The following is a 10,679-nucleotide window of genomic DNA, read 5'->3' as shown; positions in this document are numbered from 1 at the left end:
GGATGGTTCAGTCTCCCTGGCTGCGGCTCACCCTCTGGCTGCTCCCCTCCCCCGCCGTTTTTCTTCTCCAGTGGTTTTGAAACCGCAGAACTCAGATTGGGACTTGAACCCCACTATCTTTTAATTGAGATCACACACCTGGCCCCAGGACTTGCTGAAGTTCAGGTTCTTTATGTCTCAGTGCAGAAGGAATTCAGTGAAAGGCCAAGTGATAGGTAAGAAGTAGATTTATTGAGAGAGATACACACTCCATAGACAGAGCGTGGGCCGTCTCAGAAGTCGAGAGCGGCCCCGAAATATGGGGTGCTTAGTTTTTATGGGCTGGGTAATTTCACAGGCTAATAAGTGGGAGGATTATTCCAACTATTTTGGGGATGGGGCGGGGATTTCCAGAAACAGGGCCACCGCCCACTTTTTGGCCTTTCATGGTTGGCCTTGAAACTGTCATGGTGCCTGTGGGTGTGTCATTTAGCATATGCTAATATATTAAAATGAGCATATAATGAGGCTCAAGGTCCACTGGAAGTCGATTCTTCTGTCATCTTGGACCTAGCTATTTCTAACCAGTTTATGTCGTATCCTCAAGGGCCATGCCATTTTTTTTTAAAGGTTGTGCCCTGCCCCCTTCCCTCCTGTTTCAGTTTTGCTCATTTCGTGCATGGCATTTGCTTGCCTTCCACTCTCTCCTTGGGGGCCACGAGTGCTTTCAGGCACCCTTTGGGAGCCCAGCACCCTGGCAGGAGGAGACTAGAAGCGCAGTGAGGGCCTAGAATGGGCATTTCTTGAACAGGGTCCATAAATGCCTTTTGGGTGCCCACAGTCGACCTGAATATCACCCCCAAACAGACACATCAATGAGCTAGAACATTCTGGGCTCAGCTGACACCTGGGGAGAAAGAAAGGGCAATCTCTCAGGCAGCTTCCCCATTCAACTCATTCATTCATTCATCAAATGCTTATTGAGCACCTACTATGTGCCAAGTTCTGCTCCAGGAAGCAGTGAACAAGCCAGGTAGAATCCCTGGCTTATGTTCCCTGGTTTTCCCAAAGCATTTGTCTCCCTGCGTGTCTCCTCAGTTAAAAAAAAAAAAAGTGCCCAAGTCTTCCATATCCTTCAATTCCCAACACCTAGTATGGGATCTGTTACAGAGATGAGGTTCCATAAATGTTACATGAATGGATGTTTGAATGAATGATTGAATGAATGAGTGATGTAAGGTTCTCACATTAATGCCTCAAGTTCCATCCTGAGAGGTCCACTACCTTTGATAAGGTCTCTCCATGTTGAAGGCGGGTGTCCGCAGGAGGGATAGTGGCCAACTGTGCTTAGTGAGAAAGTGACAGCTAACACAAGAGTGTGGGTCTGGGAGGGGCTGAGGTGCAATGTCAAAGCGAAGGGGACTTCAGGGAAGCCTAGGGGGGCTGGACTTGCATGCAGCTCCCAGTCCCCCAACCCCTCGGAGGGTTGTTCTAAGGATCCTCTAGGGCAGTGGTTCCCAGAGAGGTCTCCAGACCATCCGCATCACCTGGGAACTGGTTAGAAATGCAAACTCTCGGGCAGCCCCAGACAGGCTGACTCAGAAACCCAATGGCTTTAACAAGCCTCTAGGGGATTCCGATGTGCTCAAAAGTTTGCGAAACACTGTGCTGGGTCAGCACTGGAAGAAAACCTTTGTAAGCGAGAAATTCTTTCTCTGCCCCGAGCACAGCATCAGGGGAGCGTGTTTCACGCCCGCCCGCTGGGTGCACAGTAGAATCACCTGGCCTCTTCCCAGACCAATTACATCAGACTCCTTGAGGGTGGGGGAGGCAGGCATCAGCAGCTTTTAAAGCTCCCCAGCTGATTCCAAGCGCAGCCAGGTAGCCTATCAGAAGCCCCTAGAGGGCTTGTTAAAGCACAGCGTGCCAGCCCCACCCCCAGAGCACCCGATTCCCTAGGTGTGGGCCGGGGGCCTGGGGAATTCGAATTTCGAACAAGCTGCCAGGTGATGCACATTGTGAGATCCACTGCCCAGAGGGTTTAGATCAGAATAGGGATGTGTGGGAGGTGAGGGGGTTTGGGGAGAAATCCCAGCTCTCCCCCCCGCAACTGAATTAAACATAGGACAGCTTGGTCTGAACTTTGCTTGTACGTGTATTTTCATTACACTCTGTCTGTGGGGGAGGGATGAGGTTGGTTGACATTTGTGGAGTAGCTGAATTGTGGTGTGAGCCACCCTCAGAGAAAGCAGGGATAATCACCATCTCGGGAGATGCCCAGGAAAATCAGTGAAGAGGAGCCGCCTTGACTAGGGTCTCCAGGGCAGCGTGTGGAAAAACCGCCCTGACTCGCTTACCTCCATCCCGGGCCTGGCCTCCCCGCCTGCGTTCTCTTAGGAGCAGATGCTTTCTTTTGTGATTTGATTTCACTGCCGCTTGCTCCCAAGCTCCTCTAGTCGGGAGGGGGACTAGGGAACCAAGAGACTCCCTATCTGGTGGGTTTTTCAGTCACTCTGAGCTCATTCATTCAACAAATGTACATGGCAGCTCTCCAGAGGGTACAGGGTGTTGTGTCTGTTTTGAGTTTCCTGCACCGAATGAAATAAAGCACTGCCAATACCGCCGGACGCTTCCTGAGCGCATCTCCCGTCTCTACTCCAGAGGTAACCAGCAAATGGAACTTGACGACCGTCATTTCTATACACGTCTTTATGATTTTCTGACCTCGCTGTGTATCGCTACGTAAAGTTCGGTGGTGTGCCTAGAAAACCTTTGTACCTCCCTGTCATGCTGCTCTCTGGCTACGGGCTGCTCTTGGCTCAACGGTGTGTTTGTGAGGCTCCCGTCGTTGGCATCTGGGTCCTGCCTCGGGCGTGTTCCCTGCTGTTTGGCTTGCACAGTATGAGGGCAGCACAAGGAATTGATCTACTGCTAAACCCGGCCCGTGGGTATCTCACTGGATCCTCAGAGTAACCCTACGAGGTAAGTACTCTTATTAACCATACTTTGCAGATGAGGAAGCTAAGTGTGGTCCACGCACAGCTGGTGCGTGTTGGGGCCTGATTCCCACCTGCGCCTGGACACCCCCCCTCGGCGGGGCCTTGGTTTTCCCCATCCCTTTTTGGGGAACCTGGCTACTCACTCAGCATCACCTTTCCCCCACTTCTGTGGCTGTGGGATGGATCCCAGTCCCCCGGCCCCTGAAGGCACTGCTTAAAGGGTGCGGTGAGGCACTTTCTCATTCCTGGGCAGTGCCCTTGGGGGAGGCTGGCCTTTGAGGGGGCTGCCTGTGACCCCAGGAGACCCAGAGTCCGGGCAGCTCTGGGCCTCGGTTGCCAGACCTTGATCCTCGTGCTACTCTCAGCTGGGACTTCCAAGGCCCATCTGCCCACAAGACCAGGAGGCAGGAGGAGGCCAGGGCTGCGCGGGGAGCAGGAAGGCTATCCCTGGGGAAGGCCTGCCTCTGCCTTCAGCTATGTGACCTTGGGCAAGTCACTTCCTTTCTTGACCTCAACTTTCTCATCTGCAAAATGGGGCCTCCACTTTCATGTCTGAGGTTCACGTCTCACATCCCTTCCAGCTCTAAAAACTTCTTGGTGGGGCTTCCCTGGTGGCGCAGTGGTTGAGAGTCCGCCTGCCAATGCAGGGGACACGGGTTCGTGCCCCGGTCCAGGAGGATCCCACATACCGTGGAGCGGCTGGGCCCGTGAGCCATGGCCACTGAGCCTGCGCGTCCGGAGCCTGTGCTCCGCAACGGGAGAGGCCACAACAGTGAGAGGCCCGCGTACCGCAAAAAAAAAAAAAAAAAAAAAAAAAAAAAAAAACTTCTTGGTGTCCTGAGCTGCTACACAGATGGAAGGGGAGGCTCTGGGCTGAGCTCACTGGGTTTGAAGGTGAGGGGCTCCTACTGGGAGGCGGGGGCTTTGCTGCCCTATTGCTAAAGCGAGTGAATGATTTCTTCTTAAAAGGAAGAAATCCCCTTGCCTTTTTTGGATGATAGTCTGTCAGGGGAGGTCCAGGGCAGGGAATCCAGGAGCCAGGGCGGCCGGCCATGCTGTGTAACTCGGAACCGCTAGTACTCACGTCGTGATGAATCAGTAGAACTCAGTGCTTTAATCACAATAAGAGGAGACAGCCCCGTGAACAGGGACGCCTGGGCAGACAGATGGAGCCCGCAGCAAAGGCGGATGAGACCCAGGCCCGGGCTGACCTCCTCGCCTCAGGTGGGCCCGGAGGGAGAGGTGGAAGGAGGGGCCGAGCCCCGCCCCCGCTGCTCCGGGCAACATCACCCGGGAAGCTGTTCCTCTTACAGGGAGGGGTCACCCTACCCACGTGTACAGGCTTACCCTGCTGACCCCCATGCAGCTGCCAGAGCGTGGCGCCCTCAGAGTGAGTTAGCTGCTCATCTTTTCTCCTTGACCATGGCCTGCATGACAGCAAACCACGTCGGCCTGTCACCGCGGCATCCGGCATCCCAGCCCAGCGCCTGAGTGAGTGTACGCCCCGCTAACATCTGATGAACGCGCCGATCTTCCCTGTACAACAACCCGCAGGGGTGGGGACGGCAGCTGGTTGTCGTTTTCCAGATGAAATGGGGGATCAGAGAGTTACTGGCTCAGGTCTGGTGGCCAGATGGGGACAAAGCAGGTCACCAGCCCTGATAAATGACCCTGCCTCTCCTGAGACTCAGGAGAAGTGCTTTAAACAGCCCCACGGCAGCATTTGCCCACGGTGGCTCTAGTATTAGGGTAGGTGGCATTAGTCAAGGTAGCTGGGGAATGTTTGGGGGATTTTGAAGTGTGTGTGTGTGTGTGTGTATGTATATGTGGTATGTGTATATGTGTAGTGTGTATGTGCATGTATATGTAGTATGTGTGTGTAGTGTGTGCATATGTATGTGGTGGTATGTGTATGTGTTTCCCAAGAAGGCTTTTCCTCCTTCCTCTTCCTTCGCCTTCACTACTCCACGGGCTCTGAGGATCGTGGCTGAGAGTTTGTTTCCCAAAACTTAAGGTGGTTGAATAAATTCTCTCAGTGCCCTGAGGGAGCTTTTATTTTTTTAATTTATTTTTATTTTTTCATTAAAACATTTTATTAAACTATAGTTGATTTACAGTATTGTGTTTCAGGTGTACAGCTTCAGATTCTTTTGCATTATAGGTTATTACAAGATATTGAATATAGTTCCCTGTACTATACACTAAATCCTTGTTGTTTATCTGTTTTATTTATAGTAGTGTGTATCCCATACTTTTAATTTATCTCCCCCTCTTTCCCCTTTGGTAACCGTAAGTTTGTTTTCTATGTCCATGAGTCTATTTCTGTTTTGTAAATAAGTCCATTTGTATCATTTTTTTAGATTCTACATATAAGTGATATCATAATATTTGTCTTTCTCTGCCTGACTGACCTCACTTAGTATGATAATCTCTAAGTCCATCCATGTTGCTGCAAATGGTGTTGGTTCATTCTTTTTTATGGCTGAGTAATATTCCATTGTATATATATCTTCTTTATCCATTCATCTGTCAATGGACATTTAGGTTGCTTCCATGTCTTGGCTATTGTAAATAGTGCTGCTATGGACATTGGGGTGCATGTGTCTTTTTGAATTAGGGTTTTCTCTGGATATATGCCCAGGAGTGGGATTGCTGGATCATATGGTAGCTCTATTTTAGTTTTTTAAGGAACCTCCAGACTGCTTTCCAAAGTGGTTGCACCAACTTACATTCCCACCAACAGTGTAGGAGGGTTCCCTGTTCTCCACACCCTCTCTGAGGGAGCTTTTAGAAGCCAGTGCAAGGGTGAAGCACCAGGGAGAAGCAAAGAGGAAAGTGCAGCCCCCCAGTGCTCCTGGCTGGGAGAGCTGGGCCCTCGAGAGAGATGAGAGAGAAGCCTGTGTGTCTAAGAGCTTCAGGATCAAGGCCTGTATGTTGGTTAACTGTAGGTGTCAACTTGGCTGGGCCATGGTATGCCCAGATATGTGGTCAAACATTATTCTGGGTTTTGCTTTGAGGGTGTTTCTGGATGAGATTAACATTTAAATTGGTGGACTTTGAGTAAAGCAGATTTCCCTTCCTAATATGGGTGGGCCTCATCCAATCAGCTGAAGGCCTGAATAGAACAAAAGATTGGCCTCTCCTGAGCAAGACAGAATTCTCCCAGCAGACGGCCTTTGGACTTCATCTGCACCATCAGCTCTTTGTGTGTCTCTGGCCTGCTGGGCCACCCTGAAGATTTTGGACTTGCTAGCCCCCATAATCTCATGATCTTATGAGCCAATTCCTTATGATCAATCAATCTCTCTATATATGCATATGCACACACACACACACACACACACACACACACACACACACATATATATATACACACACACACATATATATATACCACACGTCATATTGGTTCTGTTTCTCTGGAGGAAGCCTGACTAGTACAGCCTGCTCCCTGCCAGAGCCTAGGTTGGCTCCAACATCCATGCCCCACGGCAGGAGAGAGGCCTTATGCCCATATAGCAGGAGGGAACTTAAAACATTTCCCGAAGCCACAGTTTTTCTGTAGCCTTGGAATTGGAGCAGCCCTCACCAAGCTGAGCAGCTGGTCATCCTCTCTGAGCCCTCCCTCTTACTCCATTACCCGCCAGCTTGGCCCTCAGGCTTCAGAGCCTCCCGTTCTGCCCACCCTGCTGGACCCAGATGTTAGCACAAGGCACAGCTCTTCCTTGTGCCCTGGGAGACCAGCCCCTTCCTTTTTGCCAGGGAGCCTTTGAATACATGGGAGGGCATTCTCTCTGGACATCCAGGGCCCAGTCACCCTTGGTTTTAGTCTGCTTGGGGTGCTATAACAAAATACCATAGACTGGGTGCCTTAACAGAAATTTATTTCTCACAACTCTGGAGACTAGAAGTCTGAGATCAGGGTGCCAGCATGGATGGGTTCCTAGTGAGGGCTCTCTTCCTGGCTTATGGATGGCTGCTTTCTCCCTGTGTCCTCACATGGTGGGGCAGGGAGCTAGAGGAAGCTCTCTGGTGTCTCTTCTTATAAGGGCACCAATCCTATTGAACCAGGGCCCCACCTCATCATCTCATTTAACCTTAATGACCTTATAGGCCCTTTCTTCAAATAGTTACACTGAGGGTTAGGGCTTCAACATGCAGGTTTGGAGGGGAACATGATTCTGTCCATAACACCCTTGCAGATGAGTTCCTTCCCTTGAAAGCTTCTGTCTGGTCATTGACCAACAAGGATGAGCTCCCAGGGCTCTCACCTGGAGAAATAGGAAATGCTTTGACAGGTGATCTGGGTACTTTATGCTAAAACCACTTGTAAAGCCCTAGTAAGCCCAGTCTGTCTCAGCTCCCACCCAGGGTTGCCCTCATCAGTCACACTTGTAGGACCCACCCTGGTGGCAGGTAAATCATTGGGTACCTGGTAGGTGCTGTGAAGGCCCAATGCAGAACTGGGGTTGGGGGTCAGGCTTAGGTCAGGGGTGGTTTTGTCAAGAGACTCATGGTTCACACTAAGTCAAGGAGGAGTAAAACTGTGTGTGTGTGAGGGAGAGAGGGAGAGAGGGAGAGAGAGAGAGTGTATTTGTGGTGGAGGAGGGTGAGCTACCTGTACACAGACTCTTTAAAAGTGTTTAATGATGGATCTTTGTCCATGGGGCATTTTTCTTCCTAAACTTTTCTGCTTGCTGGCTAAAACTTCTGGGTAGAGTTTCCAAAGGAAATACAGGATGCCCAGTTAAATGAGAATTTCAGATAAACAACAAATAATATTTTCAGTCTAAGTATGTCCCATGTAATATTGGGGGGTATGGTTCTACTAAAAAAATTCTTCATTCTTTGGAATTCCAGCATAACTGGGTGCCCTGTATTTTTATTTGCTAAATCTGGCGGCCCTACTGATGAAGGCTGGGTGGGCTACATGCAGAAATGCAAATTGGGGAGTATTAATAGATCACCGGGCCAGCACTGTGACTTCCGCATTTAGGCAAGCAAGCCCTGGATTGTGGGAGGGGCTATCTGCAGAGACCCGGGGAGGGAAGCCAGTGTACCTCAGCTCACACCTCCACTGCTGGATGCACCCCCGACCCTCCCCGATCCTGTCTCACTCATTTCAGGGTCTTCACTGCACAGCTCACTTTCCCCAGATGGGCTAGCCTTATCTTGTCTCCAGGTGACCGACGGCTTAAGACAGGCTGTTTGGACACCTCTTTTCAGCCCCGGGGGTTGGTAGACACCCTGGGTCATGTAGTTTCAAAGACAATGTCAAAGCTGAAGCTTTTGTGGGGATCTCAGCTCATGCTACCTTTTAGGTAGACCCATAATGAGGATAAGTCCAAGGTAAGTCCCCCTGGGACCACAGGGCATAGGGTGTGGCCTCCATGGGCTGGCAGATTGCAGGAGAAAGCACAGGCTCAGCCTTTTGCTGATTTGGGATAGTCACTTTGCTTCCTCCTAATCTCAGCCTCCCCCTTTTAGGAAGAGATTATGCAAATATCTTCCTTGGACAGCAGTTGTAAGACTTCAGTGGAAATGATATATAAAAAGAGCTTGGCATAGTTTCTAACTAATGGTGCCAAGAGAAGGTGAGCTGGGACCTCAGTGGTTCCAGGGGCTGATAAAGTGCTTGTCTAAGTCAGCTCGGGCTGACTTCCTTTAACCCTGCCTCCTCACGCCAGACAGTGTCATTTCTCTCTTCTTCGAAGTCCCAGATTTCTTGAGAGAGGAGTCTACACCTCCTCACTTCCACTTACGGCACAGCTCACCACAACTGGTGTTGCCTTTTCCCAACAGAAGGTTGCTAATGACCTTTTTATGACCATGGCCAATGGCTTCCACACAATCCTCTGTCTCCCAGAATAGATAGCTGTTGTAGACACTCATTGCTTACTCACCTAGCTTCCATTCACCCTTCATAATAGCACCTAGATTGTCCTTCCCAGACCCCTTTTCCTCCATTGTCTAGCAACTGTGAGATCTGGGAGGGAATGACCCCTCCAGGGGCGGGTCCAATTGGCCAAAGCCACTCAACCTGATCCTCTCTCTTTTATCACCGTGATTGGTTCAAGGGTGGGCATGGAAAGATGAAAAGAAACAAGGCCCTTGGTGATATCATTAAACTGCTGGATTAAACTTATCCTGAAGCCTATGCCAATAATGCACTACTTTCCAGTTGTGTGAGCCAGTAACTCTCTTCAAGGTTTACATTAACATGAGTTGTCTTTTCTGTTACATAAAGGGTCCTTACTGACACACGTCTCCAAAGCATTCAATACTGTTGACTATCTTCTGCTTGAGTAATGGAAAACCCAAATGATCGTGGCTTGAATGTTTGAAGTTTTGTGGTTTTATTCTGTTTTCTTTGGGTAATAATAATTCTGAAGGGACTTGGTTGCTAGCATTTAGTCATTTTAGCAGCTCAAAGATGTCAGAGCAATTCTCTCTGCTTTCCCCTCATGATGCCAAGATGACTTCTGCAGGTGCAGCCATCACATCCATAGTCAAGACAGAAAGAAGGAGGGAGGGCAGGAGAGGTACCTGAACCAGCTGGCTTCTACAAATGTCTCATTGGCCAACGCTGCATCCCATGCTCGCCACTAGCTGCAAGGGAATCTGGGAAGGCATGGCTTTAGCTTTCTGGACCCTGGAGTAGAGGCAGGTTGGCTAGAGGAGAGTCTGGGTGGAGTTGGAGTGAGCCAACCTAGAGGCTCCTCCTCAAGGCCCCAGGGCTCCTTCACTGAGCCCTCTTCCTCCTCCCACAGCCTCACTGTCGGACTCCTGGGCACCTTCTCTGGACCTCTGCTGTCTTGGGCAGGCTTACCAGCTGCTGGAGGACTCCAGATGCCTATCCCTGGGCCCAGTCTCCCTCCTGTTTGCTCGGCCATCTGTGCATCCCCTCCACCTGATGTCCCACGGGCGTCTAGCCCTTTACAAAACCTCCCTCACATCACAGTTAAGCCTGAAGTCAACATCAGACTTCCCCGATTCTATCAGACTTGCCCAGAGTCGGCTGCCATACTCAGTATCCAGGACCCGAGAATTGTGCTGGCACTTGTAATTACAGAAGGAAGGACAGCTACCTTCTAGAGCCTCACCGTTGGAGGAGAGGCAAGTTGGGGGAGGGCTGGTGCATCTGGAGGGAGAGAGTTTTGGAAGAAAGATTGCACTGTCGCCGTGGACTCCATTTCTAGTTTTGACTAAAATTCTTATGAACCCACAATGTGATTTATTTTTTTTATCCACCTGCCCTCTAGGCTTCAGGGCCCTATAATGATCCCAGGAGCAGGCCTGTGATTTCCCAAGGCCTAGCCGGACCCTGCAGCCTCAGATGATCCCCAGGCTCCAGGGGGTGTGAGGGTAGCCGGCAGTATATCCCTGACCTTCCCTGACCTTGCTCGGAAAGTAGTACAAAGTAAGCACACAGATGTGTTAAAAGAAAGGCAAGGGAAGGGAGGGGGCGTGGGCGGAGAGAGAGACACACACACACATGGCCGGGAGTGTAACCTCAGGTCACCTCCTTCTGTGGGCCTCAATTTCCTCTTCAGCAAAAGAAGGCCTGGATCAGATCACTCCCCAGGCCTCTTCTAGTCCTGACATTCTGTGATTTTCTAATTTCCTTCAGACTCTGGGGGCCTGCAGACCCCATGCTAATGTGGATGAATAAAACATAGGCATATCCTAAAGCTCTAAATA

The sequence above is a fragment of the Mesoplodon densirostris genome, chromosome X (assembly GCF_025265405.1).
Source record: "Mesoplodon densirostris isolate mMesDen1 chromosome X, mMesDen1 primary haplotype, whole genome shotgun sequence".
Lineage (NCBI taxonomy): Eukaryota > Metazoa > Chordata > Mammalia > Artiodactyla > Ziphiidae > Mesoplodon > Mesoplodon densirostris.
The sequence above is the reverse complement of the archived record's forward strand: the minus strand, read 5'-3'. Positions refer to the sequence as shown.